At 41.5% G+C, this 15,962-nt stretch overlaps 1 long non-coding RNA gene across 2 annotated transcripts; it reads left to right on the top strand.

Annotated features, from left to right (window-relative positions):
- The first annotated feature begins 348 nt into the window (after positions 1–348).
- On the top strand, positions 349–2,868 carry LOC126754696 (uncharacterized). Of its 2 annotated transcripts, none has more exons than XR_007666372.1 (3): positions 349–988; positions 2,034–2,226; positions 2,331–2,868. It is a non-coding gene; the product is annotated as an uncharacterized LOC126754696 (long non-coding RNA). The 2 variants fall into 2 exon arrangements; XR_007666373.1 differs by having other exon boundaries at positions 1,789–2,226.
- Positions 2,869–15,962: the final 13,094 nt, after the last annotated feature.

The following is a 15,962-nucleotide window of genomic DNA, read 5'->3' as shown; positions in this document are numbered from 1 at the left end:
GTGCACACAGATTTAAAAACGGGCGACCAGATTTTCATTCGCGATTTGTCGGTACGACCATCATTATCAGCTCCTTACAAAGGGCCTTACAAGGTTATTCATCGCTATCAAAAATACTTCACCGTCGACATTAACGATAAAGCAGTCAACATTTCTATCGACCATTTGAAACCTGCTTACACCGCCGCAGATCCCAACTAGTAGGGGAGTACTGTGGCAGCACTGCCACTCGTTTGGGAGTTAATTATAATTGTATTATGCATGGTAACTCTACCTGCTACTTTGACATAGAGCGCGACAGACTGCAAACTACATCTGTCAAATATTAAAATACACACGTTCTTATGGGCAGTGTTATTTTGACAGCTGCACGACTACACGTCTGCAGGCCGACAGTTGTCGTTCTCGCTAACTTCAATATCCTCCTATTTTTGCCAACGACAGTAGAGTTGACAGTAGAATGGAAGATAGAAAGAGGAGGTAGAGTGGTGATGCCACTAATATGTAAAATGTAAAATTATTCACAGCTCTAACAAACTTGACGTTATTTTACAAATAAAAGCATAAAATAGCTATATTATAGCTCTATTATATCATTTGTAATAACAATTGATAATTTAAAGCAAAAATATTTACCTATTTACTTATTTTTTGCATAAAAAATTTCACTTTGAACAAAATATTAAAATTTCATTGAAGTGAAAGGAATTAGTATGGCCACAACGAAATTGTGTACATACAAAATGGACAACTGCGTTGTTTTGTGTACATGCCGGCCATTGTGTTGTTGTTGCTTCTCAAAATGTACATGTAGTAAGATGAACAACGACGTTTTCAGTTCACTGTCGTGCTGCTGCAGTCTGTCGCGCTCTATGTGTTCACCACTTCAAATAAAATTCGAAGATCGTTCTCTTTCTTCTTGGAAACTCGTCGTATAAGGACGTACCCACACGAACGCTCTACATATGTATATGTATATCGGTATAAGGTTTGTTAGAAAAACGAAAATCATTAAATTAGAACTAGCAACACTCTCCCACACATACTTTCTCGTTTCTTCGTGGGATCATTAAAAATTAGTAAAATGAAGGCAATTCGTACATGAAAGTATATTTTTTTGTATTATTATTATTTTTTGTTTTTAATTTCTGTAAAAAGGCCTTTACTATACATTTTACTTTCACTGCTACTGAAAAATAATTTTTTGAGTCATATTTTTCCTGTAAACGATATTTGATGTTAATTTATTTTGTGTTAGCAATATATGTAAATTGTTTTCCATGACCTTCGACCCGCGTTAGACCAAAATACAGTTGGCCATGAGTAAAACATTATTATCGTAGGTCAATCCCTACGCTTTCGAAAGTTTGGCCTTGGGACGTGTTTGTAGTTAGAGCGAAAGATGTTTTCATCGGAAATAAAAGCTGTTTAAATGGGAATGGCAGATCACAAGGGCGGCGATATTAATCATGCTTTGATGATATCTGCTCGCGTACCAATTAGGGTTGTCGAAAAAATATCGATACATCGATATATCGATATAATTTTTTCAATGTAACAATATTTTTGAGCGATATTTATTGTTTCGATATATCGAGGTATCGATATAATATTATAAGTATTGAAAACGTATAAAAACGATATTTTTAAGATATAAAAATTTTAAATCCTCTTTTATACTAACTGTTTAATCCAAACAAATACTCCTCTGCATTACTCCCACAAATTACATAAAGTAATAGAAGCGTAATGCAGAGGAATATCAACCGCCCCAACTTCACTCAACAGGCCAAAGAGGAGAAAAAGAAAACATCTTTTCCCGCGTTTTTTACCAAAGGATTGTGGGCACACTGTTCGTCAATCATTCTTCTTAGAAATTCACAGTTTCAACTGAATACTTAATTCGTAGTTTCTAGAAGCGTCACTTAGTGTTCAGACGCCAAGAAGAGTGCAAGTGTTCAAAAATTAGCTTCAATAAATAATAAGTACAAGTGTTGGCTTTAATAAAAGTAATCTTCATTTTTACAACATAGGAGTGAAAAACAGTGAATACGGAAAACAACAGTGCGCCATCCCACGATAAAGCAAAACATTTTTTATATCTTTTTTCTCAAATACAACAAATGAAGTTTAATTCGACAAACCAACAGTGAGACATTCAACAAGTGAACACACATTTCGATCAATAACAACAACACAGGATAAAGGAATTATAATCCACTGCAGGTAATAACACTTGAGTTAACTAATCTAGCATTACATATACATATTTACACATTAATACAATTAAATTGGCTTTAATAAAAGTAATCTTCATTTTTACAACATAGGAGTGAAAAACAGTGAATACGGAAAACAACAGTGCGACATCCCACGATAAAACAAAACTGTCAAAAGAAATACGTTTAGAACATAGACGTAGAGGACAACTTTCGCCTGAACTCAGACCCACTCGCACTACCATAATTCCAAATTCCAAAAATTCTTCGGACATGAAATTCGGACATGAAAGAATTATGATAGATATTGCTGCAGCTTTAACAAACTCTTTACTTTCAACTTCAACCAGTGATGGCATGCCTAGCGAAATAAAGCAATATCTAGATCAGCCTATAATACTCAGAAAAGAGAATCCAACAAAATTCTGGTTTGATTGTCGTCATTTTACCCCAGTCCTTTCCGACATAGCTCTAAAGTATTTGATATCGCCTGCGTCCTCGGTTTCCTCGGAGAGGGTGGCATCTGCTGTGAATCTCGCAGTACGCAATAACAGAAGTCGGTTTACAGCCGAGCACGTAAATCAAAGAGTTTTTCTTATGTCTGTATCAGATAAATGTTGGTTTGATTAATAAATAAATAATGTGTTAATTTTTGTTCTTGATTTATTAAAAATTATGTCTATTGGTTAGTATTTATCTAGTAAGGTAAGATGATTAAAGTAGATTAGGCCAAATATTTTTTTTTTCATATCATACCGATATATCGATATTTTTAAATAAAAATATCAATGTCGATATTGATATATTCAAATATGACCGATACAATATATATCGATACTTTATTCAATTTCCGACATCCCTAGTACCAATTATTAAATTTGCAAGAAACGTGGAGGATGTTCGAGCAAGCAAATAACTGCGGCAATATTGCAACCCTGATGTTTTTTTGCAGATACTCAGCTGATACTTAAACAAATATTTTGCAAATATTTTGCGCAGCGTGCAGGTGCATTGAAGAAGTGAAGTTTAAGAAGTCTTAAAAATGATTTTTTAATCAATTTAACAGTGGATAACTTGGTGGATAGTGAGTGTAGATTGCATCTTAAATACAAAAAAGCAAGAAAACAAAGTTTTGCGTAAAAAACTAGCTTATGACCGAAATTTTAAAGAAGAGGGCAATAGTAAAATCGCAAAACTTTAAAACAATTCGATATATTTATCCCATTTTCGAATGTCTCGTGAAACACAATTAATGATAATAATTAGTTATAAACAAAAACAAAGAGCGATTTCGTTTGCCTCATTTTTTCCATCATAAATTTTGTTGATGCCGATTTTGTCACTTTTGCGCGCAAGAAATGTCAAAATTTGAGTTGCTCGAACGTTTGACATTTGCAAAAGTTGCTACATTTTTGCGTCGAACATGATGCTTTGCAATATTGCCGCAGTGATTGAGACTCGAACATCCCCGTGCTCTGGCGCATACCAAAAAAAAATTTTGTTTTAGTTATTATTCACGCTATAGCTATTTCTAGAAAGTTGAGATCTATCGGGTGATTTTTTAAGAGCTTGATAACTTTTTTAAAAAAAAAAAACGCATAAAATTTGCAAAATCTCATCGGTTCTTTATTTGAAACGTTAGATTGGTTCATGACATTTACTTTTTGAAGATAATTTCATTTAAATGTTGACCGCGGCTGCGTCAACCCTGATGGTGGTCCATTCGGAAAGTCCAATTTTGGGCAACTTTTTCGAGCATTTCGGCCGGAATAGCCCGAATTTCTTCGGAAATGTTGTTTATATATTTCTGTAGACTTTAGACTTGACGTAGCCCCACAAAAAATAGTCTAAAGTCTACAGAAATAAGCCAGCAATATTCCAGCTTTGGAAGACAACATTTCCGAAGAAATTCGGGCTATTCCGGCCGAAATGCTCGAAAAAGTTGCCCAATATTGGACTTTCCGAATGGACCATCTAAGAAGAAGCCGCGGTCAACATTTAAATGAAATTATCTTCAAAAAGTAAATGTCATGAACCAATCTAACGTTTCAAATAAAGAACCGATGAGATTTTGCAAATTTTATGCGTTTTTTTTTAAAAGTTATCAAGCTCTTAAAAAATCAGATATGTAGATCTCTTAGGCATTTTAAAATGAAAAAATGTTAAACAGTACTAAAGTAAATTATCTTGTTTATCGCTAACAATATTCTAAACTTTTAAAATATGTATATTATATGTTGACTCCTGCAAATTATTTCACTACTCCATTTTTCATTTTGTACAATTTGGTAACAAAATGTTTTGCTTCACAGCAGCCTCAACCTCATTTTACCACATTTTAGGGTTCTGCTGAGCTTCAGTTTTGTGAAATCGCCACATCTCATTCGTATTTCCAGTGCGCGTCATATTAAAATTTACGTAAATTACACTGGTAGTCACATAATTTGTGACATGAAAATTCTTAGGTGTTTCTAATGCAGTTTGATACCCTGAAGTCAAATCTGAAAACAGAATTTTTCTATCACCCACAGATATTGTGTAACCTGCGGTTTTAGATGTTACAATACTATTGTGATTAAATTGAAAGGTGAATTAATTTATACTTCGCGTGTTTTTCGAATCGATATTTTTTTTTTTGTAAGTTGGTAGTACTGTTAGTGACATCAATGCTAAATTTTACGTCAAAATATTCATTAGTATTTAGCAAATTCACATGACAACTCCGAGCAGTGGCCAGTACGTCAGGCACTCACTCCGAGGCAAAAAAACGTTACCAGTGAACCTCTAGTTGAGCAAGATCGTTTAACCTCTGCACCGTCATTGTTGTGCGTCAATAGTTTTTCACTATCCGCAAACAAGAAAACGATCTTTCTCCAGTACAGTTACTGGCAGGTGTACACACACACATACGAAGAGCAATATCCACGTTTGGGTAAATGGTTTGAAGACCTTCGGTTCGTAACCATTTCAACAAACTGACTGCACTCTTTCGCTCCTCATTTTTTATGCTGCAGTGAGAACGAAAATGAAGACATTCTTCTGTAAAATCGTCTTCTAAGTCATTATAATAAATTATTTGCAATGCCTTGGCATTATCTTCGACTTCTGAGATGTTTAGATTCGTCAGGTTGGTAATAAAATAAAATTTATTGTAGAGTAATTTATAAGCATCCCGACGTCTTTTTAGTTCTTCCGACAATGTATCAATTACTACTAAAAAAGTATTTATTCTAAAATTTTCACTGCCATTTTTTTGTTGCATCTCTTCACCTGTATTTGTCTCGCCAGGAAGCAGCTTACGCTTTCGATTGCGTCGAAAATCTTTTTCGTATTCCTGTACGAAGGAATATTCTCTCTTGTTTCGCCAACAAAATGTATTAAAGCCTCGTACAGTTCTATGACAATGGTAATGTCAATTTCCACACTCTGAAGTTTTTTACGTGTGGCGTTAATGCGATCTAGTAAACATCCCCAAAAAACAGCCATGGGGGCCGTTTCAGTTTCAAACGAATACCTCTTGCTTCGCATATAACGGTTCTCTTCTGTTGTGTGTCATGGTGACTAGCGCTTTATGGATTTCATTCCAGGATTCGCGTAAACTTTTGCATGCGTCTGCACGAGCTGACGAACGAGTCGTTGATAGACTTTTGACGGTGAAATGGGTTTGAAGGAGTTCCCAACGCTGAGTTGTCGCTGCAAAGAAATTGTATAAATCTCTGGAGTAGAGAAAAGAACGAACAAGCCTCATGGCCGCTTTCAACTGCACATTCACCTACTAAATTCAGCGAGTGTGCTGAACAGGGAACATAGTCGGCAAGGGGTGAAATTTCCTTTATTTTAGCTTGCAGGCCGTTAAAATTGCCTGACATGTTAACTGTTTTGCTGTTAATATTTCCATTTCAATTGTTTCCAAAACTTTGTTTCCCATAAGTCGAATGAACTCTTCGCATGTTGTTGAAGAAAGATAACTCATAAATCCTGAGCCTGGATTTCCATAACGTGTAATGTGTTTAGCTAAGAACGGATCGAACTCGGCGATAAGCTCTAAGCACATTAAATAATTTCCATTGTGGATTGATCCAAATTTTTCGTCGTGTCCTTTGAAAGGCAAACCACGTGATGATATCTGCAGACGGTTTTCCAAAGAAATCGTCTAATTTCCGCGTTTTTTTAATCGTATCCTTTTGTTTATCATCTTTTTCTTTAGCTCGCTTGCGATACTCTGCCCCACTTAACCTTACCCTTTTCTTTCCGTCCATATTTAACTATGTAACACAAAGTTTTTACGTGTGCGTGAGATAATTACAAATATTTATGTTAATACGTATAGGTATAATATAGCAGTGCATACACGTCGCATCGCGAATGTCGTTACCAAATTAAAGAAAAACTTAATCCGCTCACTGCAATTGCTATACGCACATTGTTGACAATCGCAGTCACGAGCGGGCAAGCGAGTAAGGCGTGGGTGGGGTGGAGGGGCAGCTGCTGGGCGCGGGGTCACAGCGGCGCAACGCACCGCATGCGTGTTCGAACGAGCTTGACTGACATAACAATAGGTTAGGTACCTAAGTACCTATTCTTCTTAGATACTTTATATGTTCGATGTACGAAATTATTTATACTTTGATACGCAAAAATAGTGATTTAAGAAGATTATATAAGCATACGGTTAAGGTACTTTCCATTTGAGTTATTTCTTGTTAATCTTGTTGTTATCAGTGATTTTTTTGGCACGATTTGCCGCCCTTAATATCTGGCCGCCCTAGGCCCGGGCCTACTGGGCCTTAGGGCAAATCCGCCACTGTTTGCATTTTAAATTGGGTTTAATCAAGAATTTTGTTAAGGCAATGGACAGAAATGGAAGAGGGTTCTTGTATCTTAAACAAAAATTTCCAAGAGTCAGCAAAAATTATGGAGGACATTTTTGTGGGTCCGCAAATAAGATAACTAATTAAAAATGAAACATTTGAGAAAATGCTCAAATAAACTAAATGCGAGCCTGGAGTGCCTTTAAAAGCGTTGTTAAAAGTTTTCTTTGAAATGTGAGAGCTGACAATTACAAACATCTTGTGACTAAACTACTTATGGCCTATAAAAAAATGGGTTGCAGCATGTCCCTTAAAATTCATTTTCTGGACTCCCATCTGGATTTTTTCCCCGAAAATTAGGGGCCGTATGTGACGAATATGGGGAACGGTCCCACCAAGACATTTCTGCTATGGAGAAACGGTATCAAGGCAAGTAGAGTGCCAGTTTGCTTGCCGATTACTGCTGGGCATTGTTAAGGGATACTCCAAAAACAAAATATCGCCGAAAAACACCGACAGTAACATTTTAAGGTACTCTTTGGTTAATAAAATAATATAACAACAATATATCTATCGCTGTTTCTTACGCGGTTTTAGCCGAGTTTACAACAGCGCGCCTCTGCTTCCCACGACGGGTACTGTGTCGAATACTTTCAGAGGTGGAGTTTTTTCATCCATTCGGACGACTTGACCTAACCAGCGTATCAGCAGACTCTTGGTTCGCTGAACTACATATGTCAATGCCGTCGCATAACTGGTACAGCTCATCGTTCCATCAAATGCGTTATTAATAAAATAATATAACAACAATATATCTATCGCTGTTTCTTACGCGGTTTTAGCCGAGTTTACAACAGCGCGCCTCTGCTTCCCACGACGGGTACTGTGTCGAATACTTTCAGAGGTGGAGTTTTTTCATCCATTCGGGCGACTTGACCTAACCAGCGTATCAGCAGACTCTTGGTTCGCTGAACTATGTCAATGCCGTCGCATAACTCGTACAGCTCATCGTTCCATCAAATGCGTTATTTGCCATTGCCAACGCGCAAAGGACCATAAATCTTTCCCAGAAGCTTTCTCTCGAAAACTTGTAACGCCGACTCATCAGATGTTGTCATCGTACATTTCTCTGCACCATATAACAGAACGGGAATAATGAGTGACTTGTAGAGTTTTGTTTTTGTTCGTCGAGAGAATTTTAATTTTAAATTTTTTCTATTCAGTCATAAGTAGCACCTGTTGGCAAGAGTTATTGTACGACATTGAGTTATTGCGGCTGAAATTGTTGTTGTTGTCAATACTGCTTCCAAAATAGACGAAATTATCTACGATTTTGAAATTATGGCTGTCAGCAGTGACGTGGGAGCCAAGCCGCGAGTGCGACAACTATTTGTTTCATGTCAGGAGATATTTCGTCTTGCCCTCCTCGTTTTCCATCTAACTCGCTTCCTTACTCAGTCCGGAGAAAGCAGAACTAATGACCAATGATATCAATATTATTTTATCCAATAGTAGATTGAAGAAGTCGCACGATAGGGAGTCGCCTTGTCTAAAACCTTGTTTGGTGTCGAACGGCTCGGAGAGGTCCTTCCCTATCCTTTCGAAGCTTTTTTGCTCAACCTCAGTTTACACAGCCGTATTAGTTTTGCGGAGTAACTAAATTTAAACATCGCGGCATAAAGGCAGCTCCTTTTCGTGTTGTCAAAAGCAGCTTTGAAATCGACAAAGAGCTGATGTGTGTCGATCCTCTTTTCATCGGTCTTTTCCATGATTTAGTGCAAGGAATATCTGGTCAGTTGTTGATTTTCCACACCTTCCTAAAGCCACACTGATAAGGTCAAATCAGTTTGTCGGTGCCTTATATGCGATGTTGAGGACGCTTATACCACGGTAGTTGTCGCAGATTGTGGGGTCTCCCTTTTTGTGGATTGGACAGAGCGCAGTTAAATTCCAGTCGTCGGGCATGCTATAGTCCGACCATCTTCTACAAAGAAGGTGATTCATGTTCCTTATCAGTTCTCCGCAGCCGATTTGAAAAGCTCGTCCAGCAATCCATCGGCTCTCGCCGCTTTGTTACTATTCGAACTTCTTCATGGTCGGGCAATGAAACATATGTTCTATCATCATCGATTGGGGATTGTTATCTGAGACTGTTTTCTTCTTTTTATTGGTAGGGTGTTTACGTGGCCGTCCCCAAACCCAACGCACAACCCTGGGGAGGGGATGTTTCGCCTTCTCACTTTAGCTCGCCTTTATATGGATGTTTTTTGGGTATCCAGAGGATGCTTGGTCTAAGACCGGAAGTCGTGAGCTGCTTGGGCCATATACAAAATAATCATTTCTTGTCATTCCCAAGTGAATGGCGCTTAGAGAACTTTCCTTTATTGTGTGAACTTTTACATGTGACTCTATTCTCCATTTTAAATAACAAAATAAACACATTAAGTTGTCGAAATTTTTAATTTTAAACGCAAATATTCCGAAAACTGCAAATTCTCGGCGAAGAGCTCGGAGCAGAGCTCCCTTTACGCAGGAACTCCTCGATGGGTTATCCCTCCTCGAACCATTACTATAATGGCGGAAGTCGCCTAAGTAAACATGCATCACGCGGCGGCAGCTTCAGCCGTCATAACGAGCAGGTTCACAGCGGAGAAACTAGCCAAATCAAATAAGGTAATCTGGGATCTCTCTAGCGAGAGACCTAGAACTTGCATAGTGGTCATGAACAATATTGAATCCTTCTGCAGGATCTGGTGGCGGTGCAAGCCAGGGTCTGGTGAGTGGTGAGTGGAGGTGAGTCTCTTTTAGAGTACAGCTTAACGATAGAGAATGTAGGGTGTGAACTCACATTCATTCATAACTATAAGCAGGAGAGAGATGTTGGAAATCACCTTGAGCAATGAGCCTGCGAACGGATTGGTCTCACAATGGAGAGTCTCGACGGAGCCATCCTTGTCAGACCACAGGATCGTAAGGTTCACGCTAAAGGTAGAGGTCAGACAACTCCCCCCTAGACGCAACCCTCTGAAGGCGAATTGGGACGCCTTCAGGGATATACTAGGCGAGGAACTGAGCAGACAGGGTCAGACTGATAATAGCGTTTCAGGCCCAGGATTGGAGAGTAGGCTATCTGAGCTGAACGGGTCTGTTATTAACGCTTATCATGGCAGTTGGCCCCTTAGAGTGCCTACAGACAGACGAAACTCTCCCTGTTGGTCTAGGAAACTAGCAGCCTTTCATAAAAAGGTACGTAGCCTATTTAACAAAGCGAAACGTACGGGGGTCTGGGAAGAATACAGGGGCTATCTCACCTTATACAATGAGGAGATTAGGTCTGCAAAGCAGGTAAGATTCAGTAGATTCTGTGAAAATGTCACCTTTACACCAGAAGCGTCTCGGTTGGATAAAGCTCTGGCCAGAGGGACAAATGACGCAGTAATAGCAATTAAAAAAGGTGATGGGACATTTACGACCAGTGCAGAGGACAGAGCCACGGAGCTCCTGCGGGCGCACTTCCGGGAGACTGTTCGGGAAGACCAATGTCTACCCGTGTTCGAACACAGGCCATCCCGCGAGCATTGGAGAATCACCAAACAGCTATTTACAGCGGACTCGATCAAGTTGGCAATGGCCTCGTTTAAGCGATTCAAGTCTCCGGGAGTAGATGGCATCTTTCCAGCGCTGTTACAACAGGGGGAGCAGTAGGAGCCCGATGTATGGAGGACAGCGAAGGTGATCTACATACCCAAGGAAGGAAAGAAGGACTACTCATTGGCGAAATCTTTCAGGCTAATCAGCCTAACGTCTTTCCTACTTAAAACGATGGAGAAGATCGTGGACCATGAAATAAGGACGAAAGCGCTGAAGAGAGCACCCCTGCATGTGGCTTATCATTCCTACAGAGCGGTCAGATCTACCAGTCCTGCTCTGTACCAGCTAACCTCTGAGATAGGAGTTCACTGGAGAATGGGGAGGTGATGCTTTGCGCGTTCTTGGACATCGAAGGTGCCTTTGATAACACGTCCCACAGGAGTATAGCCAGAGCACTAGATAAAACAAATGTGGCAGCACCGGTGCGTAGATAGATATATATGCCTTACTGCGCACCAGAGTTGCTGAGGCCACTTCTTTTTAATTGGCGTTGACACCGCTTACGCGACTATAGCCGAGTTAACAACAGCGCGCCAGTAGTTTCTTCTTTTTGCTACGTGGCGCCAGTTGGATATTCCAAGCGAAGCCAGGTCCTTCTCCATCTGGTCCTTCCAACGGAGTGGAGGTCTTCCTTTTCCTCTGCTTCCCCCGGCGGGTACTGCGTCGAATACTTTCAGAGCTGGAGTATTTTCGTCCATCCGGACAACATGACCTAGCCAGCGTTGCCGCTGTCTTTTAATTCGCTGAACTATGTCTATGTCGTCGTATATCTCGTACAGCTCATCGTTCCATCGAATGCGATATTCGCCGTGGCCAATGCGCAAAGGACCATAAATCTTTCGCAGCACTTTTCTCTCGAAAACTCTCAACGTCGACTCATCACTTGATGTCATCGTCCAAGCCTCTGCACCATATAGCAGGATGGGAATTATGAGCGACTTATAGAGTTTAGTTTTTGTTCGTCGATAGTGAACTTTACTTTTCAATTGCCTACTCAGTCCAAAGTAGCACCTGTTGGCAAGAGTTATCCTGCGTTGGATTTCCAGGCTGACATTGTTGGTGATGTTTATGCTGGTTCCCAAATATACGAAACTATCTATGACGTGAGAGCCAAGTCGCGAGTGCGACGACTGTTTGTTTGATGGCAGGAGTATTTCGTCTTGCCTACTACCAGATCCATTTGCTTTGCTTCCTTGTCCAGTCTGGAGAAAGCAGAACTAACGGCGCGGGTGTTAAGGCCGATGATATCAATATCATCGGCATATGCCAGTAGCTGTACACTCTTATAAAAGATTGTACCTGCTCGATTAAGTTCTGCAGCTCGAACTATTTTCTCCAGCAGCAGATTGAAGAAGTCGCACGATAGGGAATCGCCTTGTCTCGTTTGGTATCGAACGGCTCGGAGAGGTCCTTCCCGATCCTGACGGAGCTTTTTGTGTTGCTCAACGGCAGTTTACACAGCCGAATTAGTTTTGCGGGGATACCAAATTCAGACGAAATCGACGAAGAGGTGATGTGTGTCGATTCTCTTTTCACGGGTCTTTTCCAAAATTTGGCGCATGGTGAATATCTGGTCGATTGTTGATTTGCCAGGTCTAAAGCCACACTGATAAGGTCCAATCAGTTTGTCGACGGTGGGTTTTAATCTTTAACACATTACGCTCGATAGAAACTTATACGCGATGGTGACGAGGTTTATCCCACGGTAGTTGGCGCAGATTGTGGGGTCTCCCTTTTTGTGGATTGGGCAGAGCACACTTAAATTCCAATCGTTGGGCATGCTTTCGTCCGACCATATTTTGCAAAGAAGCTGATGCATGCTCCTTATCAGTTCTTCGCCGACGTGTTTGAATAGCTCGGCCGGTAATCCATCGGCCCCCGCTGCTTTGTTGTTCTTCAGACGGGTAATTGCTATTCGAACTTCTTCATGGTCAGCAGTTGGAGAAGTGTTCCCTCCATAATTTAAGTATGCTCTGGGCATCGTTGACTAGATCACCTTTGGGGGTTCTACAAGAGTATGCTCCGGTCTTGAAACCTTTTATAAGCCGCCGCATTTTTTCGTAGAATTCTCGAGCATCACCCCTATCGGCCAGCTTATCAAGCTCTTCGTACTCACGCATTTCGGCCTCTCTTTTTTACGTCTGGAAATGCGTCTCACTTCCCTCTTCAACTCTCGGTATCTGTCCCATCCTGTACGTGTTGTGGTCGATCGTCACGTTGCGAGGTAGGCAGCCTGTTTTCTCTCCGCTGCGACACGGCACTCCTCGTCGTACGTAAAGATACCTTCTTTGCCCACCCTGGCGTTAAAGTCGCCCAGCACGACTTTGACATCGTGGCGGGAGCAGCTCTCATAGGCGCGCTCCAAGCGCTCATAGAAGGCATCTTTGGTCACATCGTCTTTCTCTTCCGTCGGGGCGTAGGTGCAAATCAGCGATATGTTGAAGAACCTCGCTTTGATGCGGATTGTGGCTAGACGTTCATTCACCGGAGTGAATGATAGTACTCTCTCCCACCACGAATCCAACACCAAACTTGCGCTCCTTTATATGGCCATTGTAGTAAATGCCACAAGGACCTACTCGTCTCTGTCCTTGTCCCGTCTATCGCATTTCTTGGACGGCGGTGATGTCAGCCTTTATTTTCACGAGGACATCAACCAGCTGGGCAGCGGCACCTTCCCAATTAAGGTGCATGCCCTAATATCGTAGTCCTTATTTCGTTTGTCATGTTCGTCATCAAAAGGGGGGTTTCTCTTCCGAGGCTGTTGGTAATTTTTCAATGGTATGATTTTTTACGTGGCGGGTCCCAAACCCATCGCACAACCCTGCGGAGGGGATGTTTCGCCTTCTCACTTTAGCTCGCCTTCAAACGGATGTTCTTAGGCTACCCAGAGAATACTTGGTCAAAGACCGGAAGTCGTGAGCTGCTTGAGTCATATGTAAAAGAATCGTTTCTGGCCACTCCCAAGTGAATGCCGATCATAGAATTTTCCTCACTTGCGTGAACTTCTGGACATGACTCCATCCTCCTGATGAGACCACAGTAGGTGATAAAAGGATTCGTCTCGGCACAACAAGAGGCTGCCCACAAGGGGGTGTTTTATCAGCCCTGCTATGGAGTCCGGCTGTAGACGACCTGTTAGCACTGCTAACGGACAATGGGATCCGCTGCCAAGGGTATGCGGACGACATTTTAATTATAGCCAAAGGCCTAATAATGTGACCTAATACAAAGAGGTCTAAACCTGGCAAAGGGGTGGTGTAGGGAAGTTGAATTGAACATCAACCCTGCAAGATGGTCCCGTTTACGAGATACAGGTCCCTGCCCGGTCTCAGGAATCTCACACTTGGGAACAGAGAGATAGAGATGACCAACAGGGTCAAATACCTCGGTCTAATGCTAGACTCCACTTTGCAGTGGAAGCAGCATATAAGCCTGAAGCAACAACGGCTTTAATGGTCTGCAATCGACTGGCGGGAAAGTCCTGGGGCTGTAAGCCAAGGATCGTTAAGTGGTTGTACACACGTACCAATAATCACGTACTAGAAGGTGACCTGGGCCTCGACAGCGTCGCAGAATTCGGTAAAGACCAAGCTATCGAAGCTACAGCGGCTAGCCTGTGTCCGCATAACGGGCGCAATGCGCACTTGTCCAACGGCAGCACTGGAGGTTCTGCTTGAATTACTCCGCTTCATTTGGTTATCGGCCAGGTAGCCAAGCACACACTTATGCAAATAACGGAAAAGCAGTGTGGCAAAGGCAAGGTAAACTCGTCCCAGAGGATGGAAAAGATAAGTGGCAATATACCATTAGTCCTCCTCCCGAAGGACAGTACTACCAAAACAGTTAACTTCAAGAAAAAGTTTAAGGTCACCCTCGGCAGCAAGGTCGAGTGGAACGACTCCAATCTCGAGATGATGTTGAGGAATAGCACGTTGAGGTGGTACACCGATGGCTCGAAAATATCGGGCGGAATCGGTGCAGGAATCGTGGGCCCACGCACAAAGCTCTCCATACCCATGGGAGAGTTCCCGAGCATCTTCCGGCAGAAGTTTTTGCGATAAGTCGGTGTATAGAAATAAACCTCCATCGCAACTATCGCAATGTGCGAATAGTCATTCTCAGCGATAGTCAAGCGGCGCTAAAAGCGATCTCCTCTTACGAGATCAAATCGCTACTAGTGCAGGAGTGCAGGGAAAGGCTGAACAGGACCAGGAACAGGCGGAACGAAACCAGGTACACCTAATCTGGGTGCCTGGTCACAGAGGTATAGCCGGTAACGAACTGCCGGACGAGTTCGCCCGCTCCGCTGCCTCCACCAAGATGGTAGGACCCGAACCCATAAGGGAGCTACTCCGCAAGGAAGAAGGAGTGGGCAGGGAAGAGTATTGGCAACAAACACATGGTATGAGACATGCAAAATTACTAATTGGAGGATACAACTTGAGTTGGTTCAGAGTTGATCCCTAGGAACAAACTCAGGCTACTGGTCGCATTGTACATCGGCCACTGCAAGCTGAATAAGCATCTGTATAACATGGGCCTATCCTCTTGCGCTAACTGCCGGTTATGCGACAGGGAGCCTGAAACCCCGGAGCACCTGCTGATCAACTGCACAGCAGTCTGTAGACGCAGGATTTAGGCCCTTGGATCCATGTTTCCGGAAAGGGATCGCATCGCCTCACTAGCACCCGGTAGTCTATTGGACTTCATCAATGCGCTGGGGCTAAGTGACACTATGTGATTTAGGAGAGGGCACAATAGACCAAAGGTCCCGGTGCATTCCTCATCTTTCAATCTAATCTAATCTAATGCCTCACAAACGTTAGCAAATCTTCAACTTTGGTAGGGTGATACATTCCTCTCCTGCCATATCCTAAAATTCTCCCCCGTCTTTTTAAGACTCTAATGCTTTGTTCAACGATACATCTACAAAGAAAATTTTGTTAATGAGGATTCATAATTAGTTTTTTTTTTATACCTACGCTATTGTTACGATCTCTTAGTAATTTCCGCACTATTTTTTTATCCCCATCACTTTCACTAGAGCTCAAATAAAAAAACAAAGTTGGATTCATTTTGATATTTAATTAGCTTTTGTTAGTTTATTGAAAATTTCGTAACAGTTTTGACAGTTCCACATCTATTCTGACCTAAAAATACGATCCAAAGCAATGTGGAATTTAAAAACTAAAATACATTACGATCCGTTTGCTATCGTATGTCATAATGCCAATCACCGCATACGATTGACGTACCACGTAATTTTCTTTCGTATGTT

Source organism: Bactrocera neohumeralis, chromosome 4, assembly GCF_024586455.1.
Source record: "Bactrocera neohumeralis isolate Rockhampton chromosome 4, APGP_CSIRO_Bneo_wtdbg2-racon-allhic-juicebox.fasta_v2, whole genome shotgun sequence".
NCBI classification, from domain to species: domain Eukaryota; kingdom Metazoa; phylum Arthropoda; class Insecta; order Diptera; family Tephritidae; genus Bactrocera; species Bactrocera neohumeralis.
Note: the sequence above shows the minus strand (reverse complement) of the source record. Positions and strands in the feature narration are given on the sequence as shown.